This window comes from Ascaphus truei, chromosome 17 (assembly GCF_040206685.1).
Source record: "Ascaphus truei isolate aAscTru1 chromosome 17, aAscTru1.hap1, whole genome shotgun sequence".
In the NCBI taxonomy this organism is placed as follows: domain Eukaryota; kingdom Metazoa; phylum Chordata; class Amphibia; order Anura; family Ascaphidae; genus Ascaphus; species Ascaphus truei.
Genome location: NC_134499.1, coordinates 39,108,921 through 39,122,447, shown reverse-complemented (window position 1 = coordinate 39,122,447; position 13,527 = coordinate 39,108,921).

Sequence of the window (13,527 nt, the reverse complement as noted above, 5' to 3'; positions counted from 1 at the left end):
CTCGCACACAGCAGCCTTGGCAGCACACAGCAGCAGCAGCACACAAGGCACTCCAAAGGTGTACAGGCCTTCTCCTCTCCTTTCCTCCAAGAGGCACTCCGACAGGATGGTCTGTGAGGGGCCTCAATACCCCAATACCCACCTCAGTGGGTATCCTCTGGGTGGGGATAGATCTTCCCCATCACCCCCTCATCAGGGTGAGGGGCATTGGTCCACCGGAGCTCTGCTCACTCTCCAAACCACTAGGTCAGAGTTCTCTCTCTCTCTCTTGCTCCCAGGAGAAAGCTCGACCTACTTCTCTCCTCCAACTCCCAGGACCGACTCTCACTAGTACTACTGTTAGAATCACTGTCCCTCACAGGAACTGGCTACTAAATAGAGTCAGCCCCACCTCTCATGATGTCAGCAGGACCTCCCCTCTGTCTCATGCCTGCAGCAGAGTCAAGGGCCTGCATCTATCACTCAAGGCAGGGCGTGACGGGGGAAAACCCATGATTACTACTGGCGCCTTAACAGGACTTACCACAGAAGGAGAAAGATATATATAGCCCGTGCTGTTTACAGGGGGCTACATACACAACACAAATACCCACACTCAGGGTTTAAATGAATGGTTTTCCTGTTGTTTTTATGACCATGTTGAGAGATTCCCAGTCAGGTTATTTAGACTTGCTACTGAATAGTAGGGATCTATATATCACTGCAATATTGTATTTTAGTCTCCTGACAAATGCAATGTATAAAGCTATATTTAGTAGTACCCGGTATTCAGCAGCTTGTGATTTGAGATTGTCATTAGGAGGAGTTACATGATCCGCACGTTATAATGGTGTATATCCAACTATAAGTCTTTGTGTGTTCACTTTAGTCTTGTGATTTAAATATCCCCGGTCTCAAAGTCCAAATTGAGTCTTCACATTCAGTCTTGTAAACATACGATGAGGTTTTGGGGCTATTTTCTTACAGTGGGGGGGGAGTTTTGCGGAGAATTACAGGTTATGGCAAATGAAGGGTTAACTTACAGGTTACCTATATCTCTGAAAGACAAAATAATTAGAGTTGAGCATATGACATCTTCTGAGGCCTAATGACACGGGGACCTCATTAAGTGTAAAAAGGTTGTATAACGGGCAAAGTATTTATGGTAAGATAATTAGGATAGCGTTACAATGACGGCGGATTTTATAAATTGCACGTGTTTCTTACATAATGAGATAAGCTTGCATTTGCCTCAATCTAAGAACCGTCATATAGGGGCCTATGCAGAGAGCAGCGGTAAGGGGAATAGCGGCATTTTTTGGAGACAAATGCCTGTAGAAAGGCAGGTACTGGCGAGTTTTAAAAAAAGCGCCATTTTTTTTTTTTAATTTGCAAATTTCGCCGCGCGGCTGGCGAGAACCTAAATATCTCCAGTGTTGAAAACTGCCGTATTCAGAGAGGCGCGATCGCCATCTAGCGGCTTTTGGCGCGATTTTCAACATTTTGCTTCTCCAAAAAAATTTGCCAAGAAGCTGGAGCTCGGCGGCCGGTGGGGGAGAAAAAAAAAAAAACGCGATTTTTTCCCACAAGTTTCAACAGCGCGCATATCGCCGGTTGAAACTCTCCATATGCAGACAGGATTCTAAATGCAGTTTTCGGACCTTTCTGCATATGGAGAAAAAAACTCTCCATTAAAGCTATTTTTTATTCCCCTCTCCAATTTTAAATAGCGCTGCTCTCTGCATGAGGCCCATAGTCTCAAAGTGTAACTCAATGTAGTAAATCAAAGCTTTTCAAATGACAATAATTGTTATGTTTTAGTTCACACTGAATGTGGAATGCAGATCTGTTCTGTGTTTCCCTTTTTTTGTCTCTTCCATCACCACTGAGACATAGAGAAACAGAGAGAAAGAGAGAGACACAGGGCAGAGGGGCAGAGAGAGAGACACACACAGAGCAGTGGGGCAGAGAGAGACTGAGCAGAGAGCGGGGCAGAGAGAGAGACTGAGCAGAGAGCTGGGCAGAGAGACAGAGCAGAGAGCGGGGCAGAGAGAGAGAGAGACAGAGAGCAGGGCAGAGAGAGAGAGAGACTGAGCAGAGGGAGAGGGGGAGAGAGAGCACGCAAGCGCATAGAGGCACAGAGAGAGAGAGAGAGAGAGACACACACCCAGAGGCAAATATACCATCATCTAATTCATTTGAGGACTTAAACATTTGGACGTCCCTGGTCCCCCAAAAGAATATACAAACCTAACGCAAATTTTAATTTAACAAAAAGGGTGGTAAGACATGTCTGAAATTGAGGACAGTTTCTTCCAATGCAAACTGGTTGAATTTGAGGTTACTTATTACATTTTAGATTTAATATAACAAAAAGTGTCACAATGCTTGTATAGAAAGAAAGATTACAAAATAACATACAGTAAATAGGATCAGGCATTTTATAAAATAAAAATAGCAAAACGGAAAACCAATACTTTACCAGCGGAGGCATGTGGTAGGGTCCCCCAGGAGGTCATGGGGAAGAAAAGTGAGACCACCCCACACACCAGTGTGGTACTGGTGTACCACCAGGTGACTCAAACCCAATTCTTGTACCCCGCAAACCTTTGATCTGAGAGAGAGGAAATCCAGACCTTACAGGCCCGTAGAGGGGTACAGAAAGAAAGGGGGAGCACAGGTTGAGGGATATTGGGTAGGTAGAGGGGTGTCCTAGCAGTTGTTTGTCACTTATCCTTTGACCACGGTCACTTTTATGACCTGAGGTCTTGGAAGTGACCAATTCTTTCATTTTACATTTTATAAAGGAGTATAAAACACTCAATAACTTTCTCCCAGTCGTTAGCTGATTTATGGTAACAATTATAACACACTTAGGATTACCTCCCTGATATATACATATGCAATGCAATGAAACCCTTCGTCATTTTAAGGGTGAGGTAGAATTACACTATGATAAATCTAGAAAATCTATCATTTTCTACATTATGACGACTGAATACTTTCACAATTCACAGATATGCCATCACTAAGAGTTTTAGAGATAGAACATACATTATTTTAATTCATGTTAACCTGTAACGGTAACAATGTACATAACCTTCACGGTCTGGTCTCAGTGAGTTTTTATGATTTTGTTTCTGGAGTTTGCAGAGCATCATACAGTATAACCTTACCCACAGGGTACCGGAGACCATGTGCTTACGTTTCCTACCACCAGTGTTCGGGAGATTGGGTTTATATCATTTTCTTTCAATGTGAAGCATTCTTTGTTGCTCAGCTTTTCCAATATTACAATTAGGGCAACTTTAAATGTGTTTAAGATGGGTCTCTGTGGGCTCATTAACTGCCACTATATGCCTACTGCGGTGTCACAGTTACTCCAGAGAACAAGCCATTATGTAACACTGCCCATCATGAAACAGAGGATTAGTATTAATATATTCTTAATGACAAACAAATAGATCAAATCCCCTGTTCCCTTTGAGGCACAAAGGGGAAAAACGAGATATATAACACACAAAGGAACGGGGATAAAATATGAATATATTAGCAGTGAGAGATTGTTTTGATGCATTGCACTCAGTGGGGTATATATCAAGCTATATATATATAAATATATATATATATAGCAAATGTAAATATACTGTATGCTCATTTGCATGTCTTAGGCAGGTCTGCAACCCCGCCTTTCCCCATTATCACCCAGCACACAGCACTTCCACTGCAGCAAGGGATTCTGGGAAATGACATGCAAATGAGCACACAGTGCCACTTTTTTTGCTTCAAAAACCATTTTATACATGGTTCCCTATAGGCTTAAGCTTGCTACATGGTCACAGCTTTGAGCACAGCCAGGGTTAAGAGATGCATAGCCAGAAAACCCACCCACTATATATATATATATATATATATATATATATATATATATATATATATATATATATATATATATATATATTTAGAATCCAATGCACAGCCGGCACACCATATGCAAGTAAATAAGTTTTGGTGCTTATCCCATAAAGCAATAACAGACCATACGATACCGTTTGCAACACGACATCAAGGGACAGCACGCAGGTAAGTAAATCATAAATTTTCTATATTTGATAGAAGACACAAAAACCGACGTTTCGGTCCCCCAGTGGGGGGTGCTGCACCACCTTGAGAAAGGTCCCACTGGGGGACCGAAACGTCGGTTTTTGTGTCTTCTATCAAATATAGAACATTTTTGATTTACTTACCTGCGTGCTGTCCCTTGATGTCGTGTTGCAACCGGTATCGTATGGTCTATATATATATATATATACAGTGTTCGACAAACCTATACATTTGCTCGCCCCGGGCGAGTGGATTTAACCCCCGGGCGAGTAAATATTGGCCCAAGCAGCACACATTTGGTACTAGGTGGTGAGTAGATTTTTTTTGTGTGGCGAGTAGATTTTTTGGTGATTTGTCAACCACTGTGTATATATATATATATATATATATATATATATATACAGTTATATATATATATATATATATATATATATATATATATATATATATATATATATATACAGTATATATATTCAAATACAACTGTATGCTCATTTGCATGTCTTAGGCAGGTCTGCAACCCCGCCTTTCCCCATTATCACCCAGCATACAGCACTTCCACTGCAGCAAGGGATTCTGGGAAATGACATGCAAATGAACACACAGTGTCACTTTTTGCCTCAAAAACCATTTTTAACATGGTTCCCTATAGGCTTAAGCTTGCTGCATGGTCACAGCTTTGAGCACAGCCAGGGTTAAGGTGCATACCCAGAAAACCACCCACAGACAGCTGTTTCGACCTTAATGGGTCTCATCAGTGTGGGGTTGATTTAACTGGGTATGCAAAGAGGCTATGGGATAGGCTATACCATAATACTGAGTTAAGTTATGGTGAGTAAAAAAAGTGACAAAAACCCTCCACAGGAAAGCAAATATGCAAATACAGCAGCGGCAGCTCTTATTCGAGCAAATGCCGCTGGCTGTATGAGGCTGGGAAGCGGGTAGCCGCGGCGCGTGGCGGCGCACTGTGACGTCACAGTCACATGCGCGCCCGGCTTCCCCGTCTTCCCCGGCTTCCCCAGGCTTCCCCGACACCCCTGGAGTTCAAATCTAGGTAAGCGGGGGTGCGGGGAAGCAGAGGGGCAGAGTAGAAGCCGGGTTCGGGGTGTCTTTGGGGGGGTAATTGCGCGCGATGTGGAGGGGGGGTGCGTGGGGGAAACGCGGCGGCGCGCGTTTGTGACTGGCGGCAGCTGGGGTAGATCCCGGCATGCCGCCGGCATTTACTTCAATAAAGTATGTCGCTACTGTACAACTGTATGCTCATCTGCATGTCTTAGGCATATATATATACACACACATTTTTCAGGGGTGATCTGCTTCAAAGTTAAATGAGATATTTTCCATTAGAAACAGATCCTTAGTTAGAAGCTTATATTAACTCACATTTTGTGTGATGTTTTGATGATGAAACGAAAGGAGAAAATATGACAGTCGCAGACACTAGAACTACTACATGTGACAGTCACAATCCACTGAAATCCATGAAAATCCAGAGGACCAGGTGCCGATCACAATGTGCCAGCATGGAAAAATATTCTTATTTATATTCATTAGCATCTGACCTGATATTCATTAAGCTAAGAGCGCATTTCTTCTTCTAGATCAGCGGTGCTCAACTCCAGTCCTCAGGACCCCCCAACAGGTCAGGTTTTTATGATATCCCTGCTTCAGCACAGTTGGCTCAATCAATCCCTGCCTGAGCAGCACAGGTGGCTCAATCAGTCCTTGCTTCAGCTCAGGTGGGTCAATCAGAGGCTCAGTGACGGAGACTCTGATTGAGCCACCTGTCCTGAAGCTGGGATATCCTAAAACGGTTCTAGAGCATCCCAGAACATGCATTAAAAACGAATTTACATCTTCATGTGCCTTTCCTTGGCAAACAATTTTTTTTAAATACAATGCACCCTCACATAATAGGGATCGTTATGTGTACGGGTATTTCTTTGGCTCTGTTATTTTTCCCTATAATACCAGACGTCACTGTTACTGGCCATAGATTGTGATCTGCTCTGGTTTACCATTTACCATTGTGTACAAGTCCAAACTGTTCAATTACTTTCTTAATAGTATGTTAATGCCCCTCAGTGGAACAACCAATCTATTTGCAGAGTAGGCCAGAGAGGACATTGTTGCACTCTCACCAGAAGGGGCCACCAGATTAGTTGCTTACCATGGTCTTTGGAATTGAATGAGACACATTGTTCCACTACCTGACCATCACCTCATCTCATGTGCCCTCTCTCAACTCTTTGTTTCGTCACCTCTACCCTTCACTTCTGCAGAGACCTGCGCTCCATTAACCCAGGGGTGGCAACCTCCTGTCCTTAAGGGCCACCAACAAGTCAGGGTTTCAGAATATTCCTGTTTCAGCACAGGTGGTTCAGTCAGAATGAGCCACCTGTGCTGAAGCAGGGATATCCTTAAAACCTGACCTGTTGGTGGCCCTTGAGGACTGTAGTCAGCCACCTCTGCATTAACCTATCTTGTCTAGATTTCACCTTGTACTGCTCCTTCTCGTCTATCTGCTCCTCTACTGACTCTGACATTATTGTCAAAAACTACAACTCTTCCCTATCCTCCTCCTGATCTTCATGGCCGCCTTCTACTCTGTCCCTCTCGCCCCTCTAACCCCAGACCGTGGCTAAACTATAATTCACGCATGCGCCACTCCTGCCCTCGCACCTCTGGAGGAAATCTCACATTCTCGTTGATATTCTTCTGTTCTCAACTCTTCTCTCCCCCTGATAATTCAAGCAGTTTTGGGGCCAGGGTCACTGAAAGGGGGTGAGCAGTGGATCCGGGGTGCCTGGCCTGCACTCAAAGTTGGGTCTAGCCAGAGGTCAGGCCCAACTTCTGCATCTGGCTGCTGGGCCTCTGATTGTTGCCGGGCTCCAGTTCTCCCCAGCTGCTGTGGGCCTCTCCCCCGCCGGTGCGCGTCAGAAGCTGGGCCCGCCTGGACTGGAGCCGTACCAGAGGCCTGATACCAGCCCCAAGGTAAGTATGTATTGTGTGTATGAGGAGGGGGTATTATTGTGTGTGTGTAATGTGGGGGGGATTGTGTGAGTATTGTGGGGGGGGGGGAGAATATATGGGGATGGGGGGAATGGTATGTAAATGTGTGTGTGTGGGGGGGGGGGTGGAGATTGTGTGTGTGTGTGTGTGTGTGGCCAGGAAGGGGAGAATGAGTATGAGTTGGGGGGATTGAGGGAGTGGGATTGAGAGAGAAGCGGGGTCATTGAGTGATAATGGAGGAGGGGGAAGAGTGTGAGAGGGGGTGAAATAGAGTGAGGAAGAGAGGAGCGGGAGAAGGGAGAGAAATACATGAGGAGAGAAGGGGGAAGAGAGGAGGGGGATAGAAGGGGGTGAGAGCTAGGACTAGGAGGTGTGAAAGAGTGGCTGCGGGGGGGGGGGGGGTTGCTCAAGTCCTAGTTGGCCACGGGGAAGCTGTTGGTGGCCCAGTTTGGGGCTACCACACAGAAAGTCCAATTAACGGTGATATCTCACCTTATTGAATAAGACCCTTAATCATTGAAACATTGTTTTAGCTGCTCAGCTGCAAGAAGAACATAAACTTTGACTTAATAAATCATGTAATTTACTGAGGAAAGAATTTAAATTATCCATCACAGCACATCTTTGTGATATCTGTTCGGATTAAAGGTCTAATTTCATGTTAGGCACATTATATACAGTATATATATATATACATATATACATATATACATATATACATATATATATATATATATATATATATATATATATATATATATATATATATATATATATACAGGCATACCCCGGTTTAAGGACACTCACTTTAAGTACACTCGTGAGTAAGTACATATCGCTAAATAGGAAAACGGCAGCTTACGCATGCGCCTGTCAGCACGTCCTGAACAGCAATACTGGCTCCCTACCTGTATCGAAGCTGTGCGCAAGCGGGGAAACTATAGAGCCTGTTACAAATGTGTTATTTACATCAGTTATGCACGTATATGAAGATTGCAGTACAGTACATGCATCGATAAGTGGGGAAAAGGTAGTGCTTTACTTTAAGTACATTTTCGCTTTACATACATGCTCCGGTCCCATTGCGTACGTTAATGCGGGGTATGCCTGTATATATATATGACATACATTTTATAATGGAATGTCACAATTGTATGCTGTTTTCTTATTGACTATGCTGTGCTGTAATGCTTATAAAAAGAGAATATGCAACTGTGTTTATTAAAACAGTATTGTATAGTTAGTATATGATATTTATTAATCTAACATAGACTTTTAGGTCTAAAGACTGAAAAGTTATTAAATAAATCTTACATTACTGTATTAAATACATTCTTGTTCCAACAAGCAGGATTGCACCATCAAATCCATGTCCTATTTCCTGTTGTAGGGCCTTCTGGAGGTGAATGTAAGTGTGCTGCTATTTCATTCATTGCACATACCGGAGGATTCCGTTTATATGGGAGTGTTCCACTCATTGTTACAGTTACTAATGTCCCCTGCAATCTCTGCGGAGGATATGTCTCATGCATCACAAAGGGGCAATTTGATGCTAAGCTCACACTAGGGATCTTATTCAATAAGCCTCAAAATGGCCAATTGCAATTGAATAGTTTTGAATAAGCTCCTCAGAGAATCAATTTCATGTTGCGTCCATTTGCACTAGGATAGCAAGGTGCTCTGGGTGAACTTTGCTCAGTCTGCGCATACTGATTTGGGAGCGGTTAACTGCATGGTTGTGAGGGAGTTATTATAATAGGATCTGTAACTGACGTTGTTTTAATTTCTCTTTGCTTCAGTCATATCCATCAGTTTTACACGGTGTTAACATCTGTGCCGAAGAGATTAGTGTCAGATGTAACAACTCATATAACAAGTTTCATACATTTGTTGACAGAACAGATTACCACAGAAGGAAATTCTAGCAAGAGGCATCGGGATGCAAATGACATCATCAGAATCCACATCCCCCTCTCAGTGTAATGCAGAATAAAATGTCATTTTGCTGCAAGAAATATTTCCTAGTGGTGAATAGATAAGAAAACAGTGACCAGAACCAGAACTACAGTCTTTTGCATTCAAGACTGACAATGTGGAAAATATCTGCTGGGAAGCAGGTTGTTCATCCCATTTCAGCAACATATCAGCTGCTGCTTCAGCTTAGTTAAGGAAAAAACACCATGTTTGCTGACCGAAAGCATCTGTCAGGACGTGTGAGAAAACGTGGCACAAAGTATTTAAATCATCTTGACCAGTCCCACTCCTTTGTAATAGTGGAGATAGCATCATCTGAATGTCTTTAATTGATTTAACATGTGGTATACATAGGCAGGCATACCTTTTGTCCTTACACATAGAACAATTCACATTTTCATTTCCCCTTGTTTTTGTATCCCTGCTGTTAAATTGCCCACTGGGGCAGAGAGTGGTGGTCCAGGAACCAATGCCGCCAAATGCATAGCCCAGAAGTCCCTAAGCTATGCAGAGCCTCTAATACATCTGATCTTTTGACAAGAACTGGCAGTGTCCCAAGGGACAGTACAGAAAACCAGATGCATTTTTATTACCTTAAAGCTTTTTCCACTCACAAAGCCAACATTCATTTTTTTTTTTTTAACTACAAATGCCTCAGAGAATGAAAACAATGTGGATGGACATCGAATCCCAAGCCAGTGTGGGGTTCCCTAAGCTCACACCTTAGGTGTTAAAGCTTGGTATCATAGCCACTGTACCCCATTAGACCTCTTGAGACTGTGTGGTATTTGACTTGGGAAAACGATGGAACCCTGGAAAGGTAGTGCTGTACACACTCTGGTGTTATGTCATGAAAATGGGATCTTGTTGCTAATAGTTTTCTTCACTCAGCAAAGAGAATGGGGTTTTTTTTTGGAAGATAAATTACCAACCTGTTTTTGATGATCATTTTCTCTTTCGTTAACTCTTTTTTCTGCCTTAAAGGGGCTTTGCCTCTTGCCAGTTAAAATAAATAAGTAGATGGAGCAGTTCCTGGCCTTTAGGGCAATGTAAGTATCTAAACCGTCGATCGATTTGTTCTCCCATGATCGATAAGCAAAGATCCTGCTTCCCTACTTCAAAAGAGGGGGTGCTGTGGCTTCCTAAATAGTTTCTATAGAAACCCAATGAAGCTTAATACATTAAAACTCATTTAAAAGGGCATACAGAGTGGGAGGGAAACAAATACAAACGCAGTAAGTATTGTCTAAAACTACACAACTGATTTATAAAACAAAATGACATATACAGTAGGATTTGGAAGGTTCATAAAGGAAAGACCCCCTTCAGGTACATCAACACGTTTTCTCATTTGGCCCTTGGTCCCAAAGTAAGGCCATGTTACATGTCTACCGTTGGATGCATACACAACTATTTCTTTGTCGCTAATAATCGATCACAGGGAAACTTTGTCAGCCTGATGTGAAATCAATAAAAGGTTACCCCCGCTCGCTGGAAAACTTACACTCAGTAGTTTTGTTAACAGCAATGGAAACAAACATTGTTATCCTATATCTGCTCAGGTGGCTTCTTGTCTCCATATCACTAGGTAATAGAGAAGTTAGATCCCCTTGGAGGTGACACCCATGGAAACACGTGTATGGTTTCTAGAAATCATGGGGCAATTTTAGCTTAGTCAACTTGCAGTTCTAAATTGATATTCCCTACATTGTAAATCATTTGGAAACTGCCCAGTTACTGTATACCTGAAACAAGCTGCTTTTATGCGTGCCTTTTGATACTATTAACTATATGGACACACCCAGTTTTCTGTTATATATATATAAATATATATATATAGTTAATAAAAACAGCAACTTGCTACTGGCAATACGTATCAATATGTGATCAGGACAACAAATGTATAGCTGGTTTCATGTTGCTATTAATTGTGTGGTATTATTTACTCACTATCAGCGCTTATGCAATATCTTTATATATAATGTATAACCTTGCTCACATAATATAACTGTGTATTTGTAACCATGTATTTGTCATCATAACTCTGTGCCCAGGACATACTTGAAACCGAGCGGTAACTCCCAATGTATTACTTCCTGGTAACACATTTTCTAAATAAATAAGTAAATAAATAAATTATGCACAACAAATCATCTGAGACAAGACCGGGGGAATACACGGGGCTCAGAATTTATCAGGTGTATTTGAGGCTAACATTAAAGGCACAACATGCAGAACCTTTAAAATGTGTGGGCTAACGGCAATCTCCACTGACTTTACTACAATACTGTAAACCTAAACCCAAAAGATACTCCATGTGGCAAGCTACAAAATACACCTTTTATGTGAAAATGTCTCGTACCAAAGGTTAATGTCCTTTGGCACCGGGTAATCTTTTGTAGCTGATAGGAGAGTGACAGGGATCCCCTCATGTTTGGGACTGATCTTAAGTGGTATTGATCTTGAAAACGAAATGAAGTGGAATTCTTTTCATATTATCCTTAGAATTCTGGACCTCTTTACCCTGAGTCCTAGACCTCGAGCTATAAACAGAGAAATGCTATGCCTTCTTGGATCTATTCATTAAAATGAATTCCACAATGTGACAGTGTCAGCTAGCTTTCCACTTTCATGTGTTTGCTCAAAGGGAAACGTATGTTTGATGTTGTTCTACTTATGGCTCATCAAAGGTTTTGTGGCAGCTGCATTTCATGGTTCCCTACAACACCACCTGCGAAACATCCATGGTATGAAAGTGATATTCTACCAGTGCCTTACAGACACAGGTTTGTAGGTTTGCTGAATACGGCTAAATTGAAAACTGGCTCATTTGAAAGGAAATAGATGCCTTAAATCCTTTAAGAATATCAAAAGCTACACTACAAACTGCTCACAAAATATAATAGGTGCCTAGAGAACCAGCTGTAAATCTGCACTGTTAACGTAATCTGTTCAATTTAGTCGTGTGCAATAGAACTGCGCATATATCCTTGTGAATGGTTTTGTATTTCAACAGTTTACTGGCTCTGCTATTTCCTGGGAAATTCGGGACTTGTGTTTTATGTACCTCTTATTGAATGCTGCTGTTAAGTACATTTTTTCCCTGGATTCCCGTGCATGGGAAACAGAAGGGGGAAAAAAAGCAATTGTGCTTTGTGAAAGGAAATTAACTGAAGCAAGTTTAACAACACAAAGCCAGGGTTATGATACTTCTGGATTAAGCTGTTTATTCTAAACAATGAAATACTTCAAATAAGATCACTGTAGTCCATATAAATTCATGCAGGGGCAAAAAGGGGTTGCTTACTTAAGAGGCCCCCAAACCTAATATATTGTAGTAATGTTTTCCAGTTCCCATTCAGTATGGTAACTGGTTTATATGGACTTTGGCTGCCGCAGTCCCAGTGGAGGGAACATTTTGAAGGATGCATCAGTCAGTCCTTCATCCCTACTGTAGAATGCTTAAAAGAACCACTAAATGTGTCTTATCCCCAGGATTTCTTTTGCTCACCTGATAATTACATAAACGTCTTAACAGATCATTGCTACAGTTCAAATATGATCACACCCCCATTGCAGCAGGCTGTGTTATACATGAATTGCTTTGGATTTCTTATTGGGCAGGAATGTTAGTTTACAAACATTAGTCTGCCCTTTAGAAAATATTGGCCCATCTGTAGTTCAGTAAGAATAGTGGGAATAAGTTATGGTCCAGAGTCATCTATAATATATTTCTTTGGATTGTGAAAGGATGCACAGTTAATTTAAGGAGAGCACCCTTGCTTACTAATCATCTTAAGGCTGCGGCCCCGCTGGCGCTGACCGCGCTCATGCTTGAGAGCGGTGATGTCACCAGCTCTCCAAGCATGAGCACCGGGTGTCCTGGCTATTTTGCAAGCGCGCGTGGGGGGGCGTTGGGTAAATGTTGAGCACACTTCAAACTCTCTTTTTTTTGTCTCCCCAGGCGCCAAGCTTGGGAGAGCGTGCGTGCCCACGCACAAGTGCGCGTGCACCGCGTGAGCGGGGGCGGGACAATTTAAATTGCAGAAACAAAACTCTGAAAGCGCCGCGCTCAGCGCCAGCGTGGACGCAGCCTTAATTTCATTTATACCGTATGTATGCCTTCAACGAACTAAGCTGAATTTAGTAGCACTAAAGTTAAAACAGTTGAAGATTGAACAAATACTGTGGCATCAAATAATAAGATACCATAGCCTTTTCATTTAACATTTGCATTTAAAACGTACAAGTGAGTTACAGAGTGAAGTCTTACAACTTAGGAACAGTAGGCACAGTAAATGGAAAATGTACATTTATTAAAATGGATTATAGGTGAAAGAAAGGAGAAAGCTGATCGGCAGAGGAAGGGAAATGCTTTCTTGTCAAAAATCACCCATGTGTAGAATAGATTTGGAAATGTCCTCAGCTCTAGTAAATACTCACGGTTTTTCCAAGACT